We start from the raw sequence: 20,088 nt of genomic DNA, 5'->3' as shown, positions 1-20,088 counted from the left end.
ATTCCAATCAATCGTATATCTGCTTATAGTTGAATCATCCTTCTGTGTCACTAGGAGCATGCCTGGATCTCTAATGGCTCTACACTCTTTACCAAAAAATGTTTGCCCATCTCAGATTAGTGCTGCATGGCAGGCAAGTTATTGATTTAGGAAGAGATAACATCCACACTCCCGCTTTAAATTCTGGATTTATGAGGGCTGAAGGACAGGTTACAGCAAAACAAGGTAGTTACAGAAAGCAGGGACGGATGGGGCTCACTTTAGAGTAGGTAGATGGTATGATCATCTATGTAGGTCATCTTTGGTCCCTAAAGGGATACATTCTTGCCTGTAACTCTTCACCATTATACAGTCGAGGGGTCCTGTCAGTGCTGAGCAAAGTGTTGACCTCTCACTACTCAATAGCTCTTCTGTAATGAGATTAGATCACCATTCTGAAAGATAAAATAGAGTTTATAGTCATCAGGAACTTCTGCATCTTTCACCAGGTTCATCATCAGGAAGATCCCATCCTCCAGGGATTAGAATGACACTTGTGTAACTTTCAGTATTAAAATGTACCAAAACAAACAAACAAAGAACAAAAATGGGGGGAGGTCACAATTAATTAAGACCCTAAAATGTGAAACAAATTGAACAATGAGGTCAAGATTTCAGGGAGACAATTTTTCATGGATTGCTTGTTTTTCTTCCTCTTCTGAGCAAGAAGAATTGACATCTATGTTTTGGACTTTGGAAGGTAGACATGGTGTCTGCCATCAGGATTGAGGGTCTAGTTGCTTCTTCACCAAAATAATAAAGATAATTAATTTCTCCCTCTGAGGCAAAGTTTATGCAGATTTGCTCTCAGCATATTAATAGATGGGTGGTTTCTTAAGCTCAGCTGTGTGTACAGTAGCCACCTGGGATGACCTGTGTTTTGCCCTTGTGAGACTTGCAGGACAAGAAGAAACTATTCAAACACTAAGCTCATGCTGCCCACTGTGCCATAAATAATAAAGTCCTTTGTCTCTAACCCAGGAGTCTGTGTCCTTTGCCGGCATCCATGAAACTGTGGTAAGCTAATTATTAGCTTGCAAGTACTGTAAAAATCCCAGACCCTTCACAGTTCTTGACAAGCATGTACCATACATTTTGGTTGGCGTTGCAGAAGATAGCAACCAGGGGGTTCTATGAAGAGTCCTTTCTCAGAAGGAAGAGGTTAAGCAGTATGGGTAGACCATGAGAGAGGCTTATAGAACTCAAGAAAATATTTTACTTACTAGATTACTGGTTTATTATAAAAGGATATAACTCAGGAAGAGCCAGGCAGAAAAGGTGAATACAGTGGGGTATAGGGAAAGGGCACAGAGCTTCCATGGCCTCTCCAGGTGCCACTCTCCAGCACCTCCATGTGTTCACCCACCCAGAAACTCTCTGAACCCTGTCCTTCTGGGGTTTTATGGAGGCTTCATTACACAGGCATGATTGATTAAATTATTGACCACAGGCAACTGATTCACCCTCCAGCCCCTCCTCTTTCCCCTCCCCAGAGGTCATGTGGTGGGGCAGAAAGTTCTAACCTTCTAATCACATGATTGGTTCTCCTGGCAACCAACCCCCTTCTGTAGGTGCTTTCCAAAAGTCACTTCATTTACACAAAAGACACCTTTATTACTCTCAAACATTTAGGAAATTCCAAGTGTTTTAGGAGCTGTGAGCCAAGAACTGTGAATAAAGACCAAATATATGTGAGAAATATATTTTGGTCATTAGAATAATGAAATATATATTTCTAATAAATCATAATATCACAAGTAAATAGACAATGGCAACCTGCTATGTGCAGAAGAAAACAGAAAAATGGAACAGAAAAAAAAATCAAAATATTATGAAAAAAGGTCCAGTGAAAAGAAAGCCTAAATATAGGGATTGAAAAGTTTCAATGTCTAAGAAAAGGAAAATAAATAAAAAATTAATAAGATCCGCCAGACCACAGTCAAGGGGATTTTATAATGTAAGTATAAAAAAGGAACCTTGCAAGAATTCAGAAAAAAGAAACTGAAACCACAGAAATGCATTAAGGGGAGCTCCAAGGAGCTTCATTTCTTTATATCTCAGAGGAGAAAGAATTCAGCCAGAGACAAAATGATACATAAGAAGTGATTTATTAGAATAGAATGCTTGTGAGGCTTACAAGCCAGTGGACAAGGGGGGAGTGCTGTGCCCAGAACTTAGTGGCCTACAGTTTGATAATCAAAGGAAAAGTGGGGAGGGGGAGAAGGCCACTTTCTTCGTCATTCTTGAGTAGACGTCACGCATCCATCATCAGTTCCTCCTCTGTGTTGGGTGGGGGAGATTTCTTGTCCCTACATGGTCAAACTGGGACTGTCATGGCGCAATCGAAATGGGCAAAAAGGCGGTAACATATACTAAAATATGGTAAATCATCTCAGGTTTCAGTATAATGTTACTTCTTCCTTATATTTTTGTTTTCAGTGTGCACGGAGGACCATGTCCTAGGAATCATTAATTTACTGGGCTCACTGGGCAGGATATGGGTCTCATGCTACCATTGTTTTATTGTTTGGGGGCATGTCTCATGCTTCTGTTGCATGGTTTTGTTGCTAAGCAAGCCTGCTTGGTTTTGTGGGCAAGCAAACCTGCTTTCTTGCGTGATAATTAACTTACAGGGGTCTCCCATACTTTTTTCTCTATTTACAATCCCCTAGTGGGATTAACGATTTAATCACCTACATTGTCACTTTACTCTGTCCCTATTAAAGCTAGTAGCTCACTCAGGGAGAATGAAGAAGATGAAGAAAAAGGAGAAGCATCAGGAGGAGGAGAAAGAAGAGGAGAGAATCAAAGTGTCAACACAGTAGAAGAAAAAAAAATGTGATGGTTCGTTTTGTGTGCCAATTTGGCTGGCCCACAGTGCACAGATATTTGGTCAAACATTATTCTAGACGTTTCCATGAAGGTGTCTTTTGGATGAAATTAACATTTAAATCAATGGACTTTGAGTAATGTAGATTATGCTCCATAATATGGGGTAGGCTTAATCCAATCAGTTGAAGGCATTAATAGAACAAAGACATCTCCCCTGAACAAGAAGGAATTCCACCAGTGGACCGCCTTTGGACTCACGTATCAACTGTTCCCTGAGTGTCCAACTGCCAGCCTCCTCCATGAGATTTTGGGTTCACTAAGCCTCCACAATCACATGAGCCAATTCCTTAAAATAAATCTCCCCCTCTCTCTATGTGTGCGTGCACACACACACACATACACACACACAAATCTCTATACGTATTATATGTATATTGCATATATGTGTATGCTTGGTTCCGTTTCTCTGGAGAACCCTAGCACATGACCTAAGAAGTGTTTGCCCAGAGAGGATTCCTAATAATCCTAAATATTCAGGACATTGTGAACTATCATACTCATGAACCTAACTGAAAATATTACTTAAAAATTTAATACAGTCACCCAAATATTAAGTAAAAATTAGAAACTCACAAATGAGTGTCATAATACATAAAAATTGATTAAGAGAAGTAGATCCAAAGAAACATAGATTAAATATAAATAACTTGGTAGCTACAAATGTAGTATAATTGTTGTAATTCATGAAAGGAAAACTACATAATAGATAAACAATAACTTGATAGTAACGGATTAAAAAAAATCATTTTAAAAATGGCCATAGATGGGGAGATGGGGAGTTTGTGGTTGGAAGTAAAATTTTCTTTGTCTTTCATGGGGAGAATCAAAAGGTACTATTTAATTTGTTGGAGATAAATTGAGAATTATACACTATTATTTAAAAATATGAAGACAATATCTAATCTGAAACAAGGGACCCAATCGCTGTGTTTGGTTCTTGGTATGGAATAGCTTCCTATATTTGTTTATTAAACTATTTTTTAAAGAATTCTCTTTTTTATATAAATTTATTTATCTATTTACATTTTTTAAATTTTTGGCTGTGTTGGGTCTTCGTTGCGGGGAGCAGGGTTACTTGTCATTGTGGTGCACGGACTTCTCATTGTGTAGGCTTCTCATTGCAGAGCATGGGCTGTAGGCGCACAGGCTTCAGTAGTTGTGGCGCGCAGGCTCAGTGTTGTGGCACATGGGCTTAGTTGATCTTTGGCATGTGGGGTCTTCCCGGACCAGGGCTCGAACCCATGTCCCCTGCGTTGGCAGGCAGATTCTTAACCACTGCGCCACAAAGGAAGTCCTATTAAACTATTTTTACACTTATGTTTATTTGATGTTAATAATAATATTTTCAAAAGCCACTTTATCTTATTTATTTTATAAAGACATATGAAAGTAATCACATAGGGTGGTATTCATGATTCCTTTGGAATCAGGCTCCAGAATCAGGTGGATCTGGCTTCAGAATTATGACTCAGCCGCTTACTTGCGTGTTGACTTACACTCTCTCAGCCTCAAATTCCTTCATTGATTTTAGAATTCATATATATTTCCTATACTCTGGCCTTGATATATTCAGCATAGAGCGGCCATTAAAACAATTACAGACAAATGTATTGCCAACCAATATACAGAATTCGTGATCTATTTCAACTTTTTAAAGCAAGTGATTAAAATGTTTCCAACGTTCTCACCTGACCTTAATTACTGACAATTTCATTTTGTTTACTAGCTTCCTTTGTTGCAGACCTGCTTCTCACTTTGATTACTTCATGGCATTATTCATTTACAATATGTTACACTTGGGCTCTATGTATTTCTCTTGATACATACATAGCTTCTTGGTACTATAGCAGGTGATTTCCTGCCCAGAATGGTTTGCGTTTCTATTACCATGCAGATTACTTTTCTTAATTAAAGTGGGTAGCTTTATAAATTGGAGCTGAAAGAATTTGGTTTCTCTATGAAACTCTCTGTTCTGGCATTCATTATGTGAAGTGTTTGCTCTCACAGTCACACTACCATTAACCAGAGGGCAATAATGCTTCTGATTTAGACAGACTATATTTAGACAATTAATTCTATGAAATATAAAAGGTCACTCACTATTCCCTCATTGTTTGTTGAAGAATAAAAAGGATGAGTAATAGACAATCAGGCAAAATATAAAAATGTGGGCTATCCATTACAAAGAATGTATTTCCAAATGAGTCTATGGTTTTAACAGTAGTATATAATGTTAGAATGTTTATATCATTTAAGTTTAATTTTAGGGAGTGAGCTGATTAATTGTATGCTTCTTTTAATATGGTTATTTGAATTGTATCGCAACTGGGAAAAGATCTTAATAAAATGTGATTGAACTTTAGAAATATGAAGATCTTTAAAGATCATCTAGTTCGCCGTATCAGTGCTTAGATTCCCTTGTACCCTTTCAGCTGTGACCTGTCATTAATCAAAACTCCCACTTTCCTTGGAAGCCTGGACTTCCTTCTGAGCAAAGAACTCCAGGGAGCCTCTATCAGTAGCTCAGAATTGTCACTTGAGATTATACCTATTTGCCATAATTTCTCTTAACCCAATCCTTTTATTTTAGAGATGAAGAAACTAAAAACAAAGAAGTATATTGATTTGTGTAAGGTCATTAAAAAGTTATTCCCAAAGCTAAAATAACTCAGATCTCCTTACCAGTACAGTGTTATGTGTCCCTCATCAAACTGACCTCCACCCGATTCCTACCTGTGCTACTATGTACCACGCATGCACACATACTCACAAAGTCAGACACGAGGAGATATATAGACACACACACCTATTAGGGTGAAGGCGAATAACAATTTACACTATAAAGGGCTGTGAGAACATCCTAATATTTATTAAGAGGCAAGAAAAAGCCACGATATTCACATTTAAGTTTTGTACACAGCTATTGGATGATTGTACTTTCTGGCAAAATGATCAAATTCAACAATATATGCCTCAAAGGGAGACTTTCTTCATATTTCATTTTATACGGTGCCTGTTACACAGTTGCCAAACATCACAGTAAACAATTGTTAAACATCAGACGTATCTTAACTATTTCACCTTCAATTATATATTTCCAAATCTTGTGCTTGTTTGTGTTTTTTCCCCTGGGACATAACTAAAAGATCTCCACCAAGATGTGTGTCATCTTGAAATAAAAGAGTAGATGTCCTGTCTTTTGGCTCCATTTTAAATTTTATTTTTATTTCTAGTTGATACATAATTCACATGCAATAAAATTTACCCTTTTAAAAGTGTGTATAATTTAGTGGTTATTACTGTGTTCATAAAGCTTTGTTACCATCACCACTATCTATTCCAAAACATTTTCTTAACCGCAAAATTTAAAAAAAAATCTCTGTGCGTTAGCAGTTATTCCCCACCCTCCCTTCTGATAACCATGAATCTATTTTCAGCCTCGATATATTTACCCATTCTCTAGGTTTGATATACATGGAATCATATACATGGAATCATACAATGTGTGGCCTTTTATCTCTGGCTTCTTTCACTTAGCATATTGCTTGTGCTTATCTCTTGAAATCTTTTCTAGCTTTATGATTTGGTTAGTATTTTTATAATTATTACCTTTTACCATTTGAAAGAAAGTCTTTTATGCAATAAAATATAATTTTAATCTTTATAATTAAAATATAATTTTAATTATTTATTAAATAATATATTTAATAAAATATCTTAATTTTCTGGTGTCAGATTATTTACTATAATCTCAAATTATACATGTTATGGTTTTATCCTTATAGTATGTGATATTGAGAAAAAAGTAGAAAAATACAGAGAAAATAAAGAGAAATATAAAAAATGTTATCAAACCCTTTTCAAATCTTTCTTTGTTCTCTTAATGGAGGAAAGATATATACATGCATATAATACATTAATATATCTATTTATATAATAATATTTTAATATAATGTTACTATATAGATAAAACATATTAACATATAGATATAATAATATATCTAATATAGAGATAATATATATATACACACACACAATATGTATTAAATATTCAATAGAAGAATTTCTTTAATTGAATTGGATTAATGTATCATCAAGTCACTTCTTATCAAAATACACCCTCAGTTTTTATAATATTTACGTCCTTTTCTTTTTTTCCCCAATATTGTAAAGAGACATTAAATAAACCAAATATGTGTAGGAGTGGTTACTAGTCATGGCAGTAAATTTGAATTTTGAGAGAAAAATAAAGGGCTAAAACATCTTTATGTCACTAAAGGTTTACTCAGGGGTTCTTTTAGTAATTACTTAAAAGAGTATTTAAAATTAGCCATGCTGGGATGGAAGGAATGGGAGTTGGGATTAAGAGAGGCAAACTATTATATATAGGATGGATAAAAACAAAGTCCTACTGTATAGCACAGGGAACTATTTTCATATCCTGTGACAAACCATAATAGAAAAGAATATGAAAAATATGTATAACTGAGTCACTTTGCTGTACAGAAGAAATTAACACAACATTGTAAATCAACTATACTTCAATACAATTTTTAAAGAAAGAAAAAAAGTGAGCAATGCTAATAATCCCTCATCTTTTCGTAAAGCTAAACACAAGTTTTATGCTCAAATTTGCATCTAAATATGAAGAAATAATTCAATTTAAAAAAGAATCAATCTAAATTATATTGTCCTCTCTTCTCTATTTGAAAATATGCTCATGACACTAAGACTATCCTAAAATTGAATCAGTAAATGAAATCTCTTATGCAAATAAGTCACAAAATAGCATTTGCTTATACAGCAAAACACTGTTATGACAATGTTGTGTCATCCTGTATTTTGGCTCATTGACTTGGCTTCCTACTCACTCTCATACACACATCTGCTGACATAAGATTTATTGGCCATCTTTTAATTAAACTGCTGAAGCATGATGTAGGTAGGAGTCATGAGCACAAGAATAATGATTGCATTTCATTCTCTTATTTGACTAATTTCAGGATAGTTTTAAAAACTTTTTTGGAGCTAAAACCCTAATTGAAACTTAGTGAAGACTGTAAAGACATTGATATCTTTTGGTATTAATCCTAGGAGGATATTTTATATAGTCAGCATTTTTCATAGTTCGTTCTTGTGTTGTAGCTATATAGGCTTTCAACTAGTTTATTACTCATAAATTACAGAGCCTTGAAGCTACAATAGACTCAGTGATCTTATAGTTGTAGAAGGGTCAACATCTACCATCAAGGCAAGTGGATGCTTGGCTCTATTTTAAAATATTTTTATGTATAAAAATTCTCGGGGCTTCCCTGATGGCGCAGTGGTTGAGAGTCTGCCTGCCGATTCAGGGGACACGGGTTCGTGCCCCGGTCCAGGAAGATCCCACATGCCACGGAGCGGCTGGGCCCATGAGCCATGGCCGCTGAGCCTGCGCGTCCGGAGCTTGTGCTCCGCAACGGGAGAGGCCACAACAGTGAGAGGCCCGCGTACCGCAAAAAAAAAAAAGAAAAAAATTCTCTAGTTTGTTGACTAGCCCGTTCAATATGGAATCTTGGTATGTGGTTATAGCCAGTATAGCTCTCAATATATTTAAAAGGAAAACCTGGAGATACTTAAGGATAAAAGAATTAGGATATTCTATGCCTCCTGTATACCTAACTGGATTCAGATAGATTCTGAGATTTTTATGATCCAGTTAACCTCTTCATCCTGCTATCCTTTCATGTCCTAATTTTTCTTTAATCACATGATATCTTTGTTAATCAAATTTTAGATGAATTCAAATTCAACAAACACTCTCTTTTTGAGAGGCATTACGGCAACACTGAGAGAGAAAAAAAGAATGAAGCATAGTCTCTGACAATAAGGATTTCTGATTTTGTAAGTAGATAGACATGTTTAAATATCTTTAACATCATGAAGACTGAGACTGATGCTACAGTAAAGCTGGATTTTACTTGCAACATTGTGACCTTGAGTAAGATATTAAACCTCTGAAAGCCTTCATTTCCTCATTTGTCAATGAGATAATTCATGTGAACCACTTGGTCCAGTGCCTGGTACAATTCTAAAAAAAAAAAAAATTAGCTACCTACAGCTACTTGTTATTTAAATGGTATCAATGTATATTTCTATAAAATCAAAAGAGTCCTATAGGATGCCATGAAACACCCCTTCCTCTGTATTGAATGAAACCGCTGTGTTATATGATAACAAACACAATTTTTATTGCATGTACCTGGAAATACAGAGATATAGAAATAATAGAGAAGATTCATGGGTTTATCACTCCATGATTTTGCTCATGCATTCATATTACTCTCTACCTATTTAATTCTAGCCTGCAACCAGCTATTGCTTCTACTCACAGGCAATCTTCCTCAAATGCTGTCATGTATTTTTTAAATTACAGTAAGGTTTTACTATGTGCTAGGCCTAGTAGATGTAGAAATGAATAAATGAAAATTCCTGTTCTTATAGTCTTGTTGGGAGAGAAAAAAAGTAAACCAATATTTACAATAAGATGATGAAAGCGATTGCCAAAGCAGAACCTGAAGCAAAGGCTATGTGCAGGTAATTTATTTGGGAATTAATCGCAGGAAATGAGTAAGGGGCAGTGGGAATGAAACAGGGAAGAGAGAAATTCTTTACAAAGAATGTGTTCTCCAGTAGGCCCTATCTCTTGGAGACTGGCACATCATCCCACTGGACCTTCTGAGGTACTTTACAGATGTGTCTCAAAAATGATGTCCCCTTTACTCTTTCTCACTGGTCCCCTTCCTCATTGGCCAAGGCTAATCCAGGGCTTTAATTTCCTTGAACTTTCAAGTTGTGTGTGGCTGAGTGACTACCTGGTCTTGCAGGTAACCCATGCCACTGGGACAGGAAATGAGAAATGTGTTCTCTATTCCCACCTCCCTAGCCTCTGACTCCTTCTGCAATACCTTGCTAAGGCATTTCTGGAATCCCCACCTCGTTTACAATAGACCATTGTTGTGCCCAAGCTTCAAAGAAACATTTCACCAGGTTTTGGACCAGCTCCAAATGGCTTTACTGGGACATTGCACCCCAAGTCAGGGGTAAATGCTCTTAAATTAGTAAATACTCCACTATTAAGACTGTTCTTCTAGTTACTTTGGGCCAACATGCTCAAGCTCCACTCTCACATGCGTTCCACTTATTCCTGGCTACCTACTAACCAGATGGTGAATACTTTTGGTGTGCAAGCTATTTCCTCCCAAAGCAGGGGCTATTTCCTATTCCAGTTATGCTTAGCTCTGATCCAGGATATAGGGCTGGAGGCAGTGAGGAAGAAAGCATCATCTTGTGAAGCTCTGGCTTCAGGCAGGGTTTTTGCGATGTTTCCAGGTAACGGAAAGCTGCTTTCCTTTAGCAAGAGGATGACGTCTGCCAAACTCAAGGGTTCTTCTGATGGCTTAAGATCCTCAAACTTATCCACACAAATGCCCTATTTCAGGGCTTATGTGCAGACAGTTTATCTGGGAAATTATTTCAAGTAGCAGGAGAGAGGGACAGTGGAAGTGAAAAGGGAAAGGGTGAAAAGTAATACAAAGATGCATCACCTGAGAGACTGGTGCTCAATCCTCAATCCTTATGACTGTTATGAAAGCCTCAGAACTACCTGATGTAATAGGGAACCATCTCTCCATTGTCTCCCATCTCCTAGTTGTCAAGGGTTACGCCATGCTACTAATCCCCCTGCATCTGTGGGTATCTCTACCACAGTATCAGGCAAACCCTGAGTCAGGAAGTGAGAATTATGTGAGACAGTCTGAGTTGAAGCATTTCCCAGTGCATCTGTGTAAACCTGGAGTAAGTAATCACTAAATGCGTGGCTGAGCGGGGGAGGGTGTGAGGAAATGGAGTGGCACACAGAGGTGTCTGAGTGTCCTCTAATAAAGGCATGGGCTCACATTTACCATTTCCCACTACACGATATACATTTGGCAGTATCACTTGTATTATTACTTATTCCTTACATAACTTTCATGAGTGCTTGCTCTGTCTTCCAAAAAATATGTAAGCTCTCTGAGAGACAAGACTTATTTCATTTATTTTAAATTTAAGATCACCTATCAATGTGCCATGTTCCCTAGAGTAGCATGTTAAATAATTGTCAATTAAATAGTAAATGTATTCCCAGCTTCTCAAATATTTTGCTTCTCAGATAATTGACTTTAAAAAGCTGAGTTTTTTTAAAGTGTATTTTCTAGTAAACTAACCCATAATCCTAACACTTCAATAAAAAACTTTTTTCTTTGCCTATGTTAACTGCTGTGATCATACCACATACTTAGTATTATGCTCTTGAAAGTAGAAATATTAAATAGTTAATTAGCATTTAAAATAATAGTAAGCCTATTTACTATAAATAATCCCTTTCAACAAATTTATAACCATCCAGCCATAATAATAGTGAACACTGTGGGATAATTAATAGACTTAATTCTCAGTTACCATATGTAATGGAAAGGAGTAAGTTGTGACTTAATTTTTAAGATCATTTACCTTTGAATTTGGAATATATTATGGACTTATAACAAAAATAATGTCTTATATTTATGTAAAATCAGTGGCTTTTGCTTCAACTTATATTAAACTTTTTATCCTTAAATTAAGAATAGGCTTTGTGGAAGTTATACCCAGCATTAGTATTGGAAGGAAGTTTATTTGAGATTTAAAGCCACAAAGCGGGTAATCTGTGTCTAAATAATTGTGACCATATATGACTTCTCTTTTTCTTTTACTTTTTTGCAAGTAGATATAGACATAGACAGACCTAATGAAGGACTCATTTTTAGATACCCAAACTTATGCTTAATTCTGAAACCGACAGAATGCATCTTGGGACTTAGCAGAGTGTAGGTTCTTCTGTCTTGGCACAGAAAGAATTCAGAGAGAGGCAGAGTGACAGGTAAGCAAAGAGTTTATTAGTATAGGCTGCTTGTGAGAGGTACAACTGGGTGGGCGAGGGAGTGCTGCCCTGAGAACTTAGTGGGCTACAGTTTTAATCACTTAAAGGAATCACATAATCAAAGGAAAAGTGGGGAGGGGGAGAAGACCTCCTTTTTCCTCATTCTTGAGTAGAAGTCATGCTTCCATCATCAGTTCCTCCTCTGTGTTGGGTGGGGGAGATTTCTTGTCCCTACATGGTCAAACTGGGACTGTGATTGGTGCAATGGAAATGGGCAAAAAGGCGGTAACATATACTAAAATATGGTAAATCATCTCAGGTTTCAGTATAATGTCACCTCTGCCTTATATTTTTGTTTTCAGTGTGCACGGAGGACCGTGTCCTGGGAATCATTAACTTACTGGGCTCACTGGGCAGGATGTGGTTCTCATGCCACCATTGCTTTATTGTTTTGGGGCATGTCACATGCTTCTGTGCATGGCTTTGTTGCTAAGCAAGCCTGCTTGGTTTTGTGGGCAAGCAAACCTGCTTTCTTGCGTGATAATTAACTTACAGGGGTCTCCCATACTTTTTTCTCTACTTACAATTCCCTAGCGGGATTAACTCTTTAATCACCTACTGTCCCTTTACTCTGTCCCTGTCATTCCATAGCGAAACTCTTTTCACTATCATTCTCTCATGAGTGTGCAGTGGAGTTTTCTAGAAGTTATATGATATCACATTATGTATGTGATTTGTGATATCACAACAGATTAAATGTAGAATCAATATGAGAATACAGCTCCCTTTTCTTAAGCCAGACAGTAAGATTGGCAAAAATGTAAAACAATGTCACCCTTTTCACTACTGCTTTTTAAAATAAAAACGTTATTTTATGTTAACACGCGATTGACTTACTTTTATTGTTAAATAAATTGTTTAAATTTTTTCTCAGCTTTAATTTAGAACATGGCAAACATTGATCAATACAGCCCACATAATCAAAAGCTCTTTGGTTCTGCAATCATTTTCAAGAGGGTAAAGTTACCCTGAGTTCAAAAAGTCTGAGAACTGCTGCAGTGTGTCAATAATTGTCCAATGATAGGACTAGGCAGAGAATTCAGAAAGTGAGTTCAAGGTGGACTAGAAGATTCTGTGAAGGCTTTTTGGGGAAATAGGAACTTGCACTGGGTCTTAAATGATAAAAGGGAATTTGAGCTTTGTAGAATAGAAAGGGCCGCCAAAGTCGGGGAGCCAAAGACGGAGGTGCAAACCATGGAATGGGCGGGGGTAGAGGAATTAGATGTGTTTGGCTCTAAGGGGAAAGCAAATGGTAGCAAAGTAATGAGAAAAGTAGCAAGAGACAGGTAGGAAAGACAAAGGCTAGAACACGGGACTAGGGGAACGTAAATTTAATCATATTGGCTTTAGGGAGCCAATGAAGGTTTCCAAGCAGAAGGGTGACACATATAATTTTGCTTGGGGGAAATTCATTTTGGTGGTATATTAGATTCTACATGGAGGGAAACTGGTCAAAATGTAATCTTAGGGGTCCCTGTATAAAATGATAAGGGCCAGTGCTAGAGTTTCAGGGTCTGAAGCCTGAGTGATGGGTGAGAATGGAGTAGCATTAAGGAAAACAGAGCACACGGCAGGGATTGGAAGGAAAGATAAAATATTGATAATGATGATAAATCCACCATTTGATGTTGAAGACGCTTCTGGATCATAACTACTAAATGATGTTTGATACAATTTACGTATTAAGTCTATTTTTTATCATATTGGAAATTTTAACTGTGCGAATTCATAAGCAAAGTGTGTGAAACATTTAAAAATTAATTTGAGGGACTTCTCTGGTGGCGCACTGGTTAAGAATCTACCTGCCAATGCAGGGAACACGGCTTCGAGCCCTGGTCCGGGAAGATCCCACATGTCGCGGAGCAACTAAGCCCGTGTGCCACAACTACTGAGCCTGTGCTTTAGAGCCCACGAGCCACAACTACTGAGGCTGCGTGCTGCAATTACTGAAGCCCACGCGCCTAGAGCCCGTGCTCTGCAACGAAGAGTAGCCCCCGCTCACCGCAAGCAGAGAAAGCCCGCGTGCAGCAACGAAGACCCAACACGGCCAAAACTAAATAATAAATAAATTTTAAAAAATTATTTTGAATAACTGATGACTCTCCATTTAAATCATGCGAGGTCACTGAAAGTTTACTGTAATTTCCACGTTGATATCAACTATTGGTCTGTTTTACTTCATAATCAAGAAAATATATTTCCTGTTGATTTAAAATTGTTAGTTCACGTATTATCAGCCCCTTTGTGTGCGAAGCATGAATGTCCTTGCAGCTTGCTCCTGAGCTACAGCTTCAATATCATTGCACAAAATAAATCCCTGCGTTACAATGCTTTTTGTCTCCTTCTTTAAAAGCTCCATATGCATTCCCCTCATCCTACCTTATATTCATTTACATATAATTTTAATGAGTAAAATGACTTTTAGTAATAAAACCAGTGTGGATTAAACCCCATTAACTAATAAATTGGGGTATTTACATTTTGAGCTTTTTTATTAGTCCTGGTTTTAGTCCAGGAAATATCCTTTGACATATTTCTTAATAACTAATTTAGCCCCTAGAATAGATGATGAACTCTTGCAGGAAATCAACTGAATGTGTCATAATATTCTACAAATAAAACTTAATGACTGATTATAATTTCAGCTAAATACTTAATTTTGCCAATATGAAAAAATATATACTTAGCTCAGCATTCGTGGTGTTTTAAAAAAAAAAGCTACCCGTTCTTTCTTTCCTTGAAAAATGACAGGGTTAAAAATGAACATTTATTCAGCGAAATAAAATTATTGGCATATGAATATTGGCATATAAGGTGCCTTATTTGGTAAGTTTAGGAAATAAATTAGGAAGAAAGCCATGTACCTGAAGATTCAGTATATAGTTTACTCATTACATTTTAAAGTTCAATTTAACCTTTTATATATAATTCAAAAGAAGAGATAATTGAAAAGAGGTAAAAACAAGTTAACTTGGCCACTTGTATCCTAACAAATAACAGCATTTTTAAACCATGAAAACTACAAATCAAAATAATCCTGTTAAGTATTCAGCAGCAAACTCACATCTGTCCAAGCTCAGACAATATGTTTGCCATAATAAGGAGAGTGAAATTATCTCTTCTGCTCACCTGGCTTCATAGATTCCTTTCCAATGTTTTCCTGGCTCTGTAGAGCACTTCTTCAATTATTTCAGAATCTCTGAGATACTCTCCACGCACTCCTGTGACCCTCTTGGATTCTTTTCTCTTTAAAAGAAAATTGCTACAGATTGCATAAATTCAATAGCTTCAATCATTTGTCCATATCCCTATCTTCCTTGTATATAATTTCATTAAGATGAATTGCATTGTCTTAGTGAGTCTAGAATACTCTGGAAGCATTCTGCCAAAAAACAGCCAGATTTTGGACTTTGACCTCAGGGCATCTGATTTATAAGAATTTAAGAAAGCGATGCCCTCCCCTTTGGTCCTCACAGTGGCCCCCCAGTTACTAACCAATGCACAGTTCTTTGAAATTATATTTCTTGACCCTACCATATGCTCCACTGGCCCCTCCTGATACATGAAACATGCTGAACAAATAAGTGAAATGCTGCTCGAGATAACCAGACATTCAACGTAATTAAATCATGTGCTGAGGGATGTTTCTGGAAACATCCCAAACAGAAACATTAGGTTCTAAAATGTAACTGTACAGGTGCATGCTCTTTAGTACTATAATTCCATTTGGTGGATCTTGTACTCGACTCTTCCTTAATACTGTGTTTTAAATATGAATTTATATTGAATTTGATAGATATTCTAGGGCGGAAATCTAACAACAATGAAACGATCATATGCAAAGGATTTTTATAAATGCTACTAAATTATATGAATAAAAGGGAATATTTTAATGCTATGCGAAGTAGCACTAGGTTGAGGTTTAACAATACCTATAAAAATAATCTAATTCCTGTTGATTATGTAGACATAGTACTTCAAGATTTCAGTTACTAAGATAGAGTTTAAAAATAATTGAGTATAATTTATCATAACATAAAAAAATATTTTTATTCTAGAATATTTCTAAGAAACACTCAGCATAGAAAACTTGTTTTAAATAGCCAAGTGTTTGAAAAATACTAAAATTACTTAGATATACTATCTAACAAATGAGTATGTTTAGGAAAATGAGAAAAGGCTGCTAGGATTAAATATTAATGCCTAATGTTTCCAAACTGGTTTTCAAACTGTGTTTCTTGTAGTTCTAGGTGTTTTCTCTTTACACTGTCCTCTGTGTAACATAGTGGCATCTGTATAACAGATCTAGGGGAAAAGGTTTTTATTCTTCTGTATTGCATCACAGACAGTGTTAGGAATATGGGGCTGAAGTCTCTGTTCACATTCTTGCACCCTGGTAGTCTATCCTCCACACAGCAGCTAGAGGGATGCTTTGACACCACATTGATCAGCTCCTCTCTCCAGTGGAAACCTGCTGGATACCTAGCCATGTTTCTTTTTTTTTTTACATCTTTATTGGAGTATATTTGCTTTACATTGGTGTGTTAGTTTCTGCTTTATATCAAAGTGAATCAGTTATACATATACATATGTTCCCATATCTCTTCCCTCTTGCATCTCCCTCCCTCCCACCCTCCCTATCCCACCCCTCTAGGTGGTCACAAAGCACCAAGCTGATCTCCCTGTGCTATGCTAGCCATGTTTCTTAGGCAAGGACTATGCCTATAGTATCTAGTAGAGTAGAGTTCATGTCTGGATTCAGTTAAATATTTATTGAGCACCTAGGACCACAGTGGGAGATAACATAGAATTTACAATGTTTTAGAATTTACAAAGTTTTAGGTACTGTTCTAAATTATTGGCATGCATGCACTTCTTTCACCTTCATTGTCTTATTCTTATCCTCATGTTACAAATAAAGAAGCTGAGACACAGAGAGGTGATGTAATCTGCCTAAGATCACACAGCTAGTTAAGAAGAAGAGGAAGGAGTCTAGCCCCAGTGCCCATGCTCCCAGGGACTCCACTGTAATCGGTGCAGCGAGTACAAAGATAAATTAAACACAGTCCTTGTTCTCAGAGTATTTACTATTCAGCAGGAGGGAAACATATTTTCAATGTAATGGTAAAAGATAATCATGACACTGGCAAATATTTATTAAGAATTTATATATTCTGAGCTTTGTAATAATTCCCTTATATGTATTGTTTAATTTAGCCTCACAAGAATCCTATAGATTTTTTGATTAGGAAATTAAGATAATTTTGCTCAAGATGAGAAGAACAAATTAGCTCCTGGCTCCAGTCAGCTTGGATTCCTCTGGTTCTAACAGGTCTTAGTTTTCCTCTATTGAATTATAAAAAACTTCACAGAACACACCAACGTTGCACAAGGCCACTCTGTGACTGTGACAGAGAAAGACAAAAATGAGTCCCATTATAATCTTGTCAGAACATAGACAAAAAGAAGAGCACATTACAAACCACAAAAATGACCAAACGTTCCCTGTCTCAGCTGATGTGACTCATCCTTTTCTGATCAATTTTATCTTTAGCTCTACTTTGTTCCTCTAACCTTCTAGACAGAAATGATTAAGACACCATCATGGATTTGCCCCTGTTTCTGACAGTTCCTAATCCAGTGCAGAACCATATTTTAAAAATCCTTCCAAAAATTTTAAAAACAAACCTAAATCCTACAGCAGTTTCTTCTAACAGTCTTACTGAGATTCCCCCAGTTCCCCATGATGAGCTATCTCCTTTGTTTGCGATGAGCCAATAAACTCAACTTAGTTCCACTGCAGGTGTGTTCTTTGGCTGGAGGATATTAACAGACACTCAGGTTCCACTAAGGTTGGGCCGAGACCCTCACTGTTGGACCAGGACTCTAGACTCAGTAATAAGGTACACACTGGGCCCCTTCGAAATCTCTACCTGCTCAAGTGTTCAAGGTGTCACCCTGGCCACTTATGGGAGGTTAATTTCACTCTGAACTAAGCTCTGATTATTATTTCATTGTGATTCTTCAGCATTGGGTTTTTTGTTTACTTCAGAACAAGTTCTCTTGGGACTTTTTTGGTCATATGATCAGATTTATGTTGTTTCTCAGTGAATTGTTTTCTGGCCTTGTCATATTCACTTCTATGGTCTGCTTGTTTATTCTATAAGAAGAAAAGTCTGTAAGGAGGGGATGGACATAGACCTGATAAGTCCATCTTTCAGCCAGTGCTGAAAAAAGAGTTCAGAAGGTGTCAACAGACTAATGTTCTTTGAGTAAAAATGCATTAGGTCACCATTTCAAAAACTTGTAAGGAGTTTTCCCTCAGTCTTGTGAGAAATAATTTATGTAGTTTCATCCCCAGAGTCGGGGGCGGTTTTCTGGCTCCTGATCAGGGCAAGTTTTAGAGATACAAGTTTGCACAAACACCAACGTTACTGACCACTGGAGTTCTCATGGGGCCATCTTGATCTAACTCTGCAACTCTTTCAAGCCAAACCCCTCTTTCCTTTATGTTCTCTAAATATAAGATAGACTTACTCTCTGACTGGTGAAATTTCCCAGAGACGACGTGAAACTGCAATGACTGCTGGGGGAACTTTTGACATTAGCAAGATGTTCATTTGAAAGCTCCCTTGGAACAAAAGAGGAAGAAACTCTCATGGGGAGATTGTCTTGACTACAACAAAGAGATTATTTTATTCAATGTAGAAGACTCCTCTTTCATTTCATTTCTTCAGGGTACAATAATCCCTGGCTTTTAAACTGAATGGCTTGATAAAATTGTCAAACACTCTTTCTCTCTTTTGTGTATATATGCCAAAATGTGTTTTCCTGCATCTAAACTTTGTCTCCTCTCCTTGCAAATGAGGAGACAATTAGCTCTTTTCAGTGATAATTTAATATTTGTTGGAAGTTGGCTTCTTCTCACTTCTTATTTTTCTATTTCTGTTATTCTCCCTCTCTTTTTCTTGTGCTTGGGAAATCTTAAAGAGTAGAAAAATCATATTTCTTGTATACATGCACGTTGGGGCTATCTAGTGCAAACACTAAAAGTTGTTTTAAAAAAAGAAAAACATTATTGTGTTACATTTGTTTTAAAAATTGTAGAGGCTTCAGTGTGCACGTACTAGCCTTCATTACTATAATTATGAGCTTAAGAAAAGAGATATTAGTTCTAATATGTGAAATAACTTTTGCCATTATTTAAAGAGTCTGTTAGATTTTGTTTACCATATAAAAATAATATTAGCACAATATTTAGATTTATACAAATCAGGGTTAAATTTCACACAGTTTAAATTCCCTAAAATGATTTATGATTTAAGTAATTATTTTTAAATTAAAATATATGTGTGTGTATACATATATGTATATATACATAATGAAAACAGTGGGCATCTTTTTAAATGTTTAATTTTATGAAATTCTTACAATGTTGCCAATCATGAGGACTTAATGTATTAACTGAGATTATATTCCAGGTTCTTAACGAACTTCAAGACCTTGGACTATTCAGGACAGTAGTGACTATTATAATAGCCACTGTAGCTACTGAAATTTAAATTGCTTAAAATTAAATAAATTAAACATTCAGTTCCTTAGTTGCACTACCCACAGTTCAAGTGCTCAGTAGTCACACATGGCCAGTGGCTACCATATTAGACAGTACAAATATAGCACATTTCCATAATCAGAGAGTAGCATTAACAGCAGACTTAGACATATGATTAAGCTACTTAGAAAATAATCTTTGGGTGCTGGGTATTTCTAAGTAAGAAAGATAAAGCAACACTGATCACTGAAAACATTCTGCACACAATTCCAATGTGTGGCAGGATTTTTCCATAGCACCAGGAATTCTCAAACACCACCTGGGTGTCCTACAGTTGAACTAAATTTTGGCACTATTTACCCCAGAGATAGGAGATAGCCTCAGATCTCACAAGTTAAGTCCTCAGCCCTACAAGACTGCACACCTCCCTTCCTCTCTCCTCACCCCCCCACCCCTCCTTAGACACCCAGGTTAACACCTGTGCTTCTGACTGATAGTCATAAATTGGAAGTTCCAATGACCTGGGTTCTATTTGCTAGAGTGGCTCAGAGAATCAGGGAAACATTTTACTTATTAGGCTATTGGTTTGTTATAAAAGGATGTAACT

The sequence above is a fragment of the Phocoena sinus genome, chromosome 21 (assembly GCF_008692025.1).
Source record: "Phocoena sinus isolate mPhoSin1 chromosome 21, mPhoSin1.pri, whole genome shotgun sequence".
Classification (NCBI taxonomy): Eukaryota; Metazoa; Chordata; class Mammalia; order Artiodactyla; family Phocoenidae; genus Phocoena; species Phocoena sinus.
The sequence above is the reverse complement of the archived record's forward strand: the minus strand, read 5'-3'. Positions refer to the sequence as shown.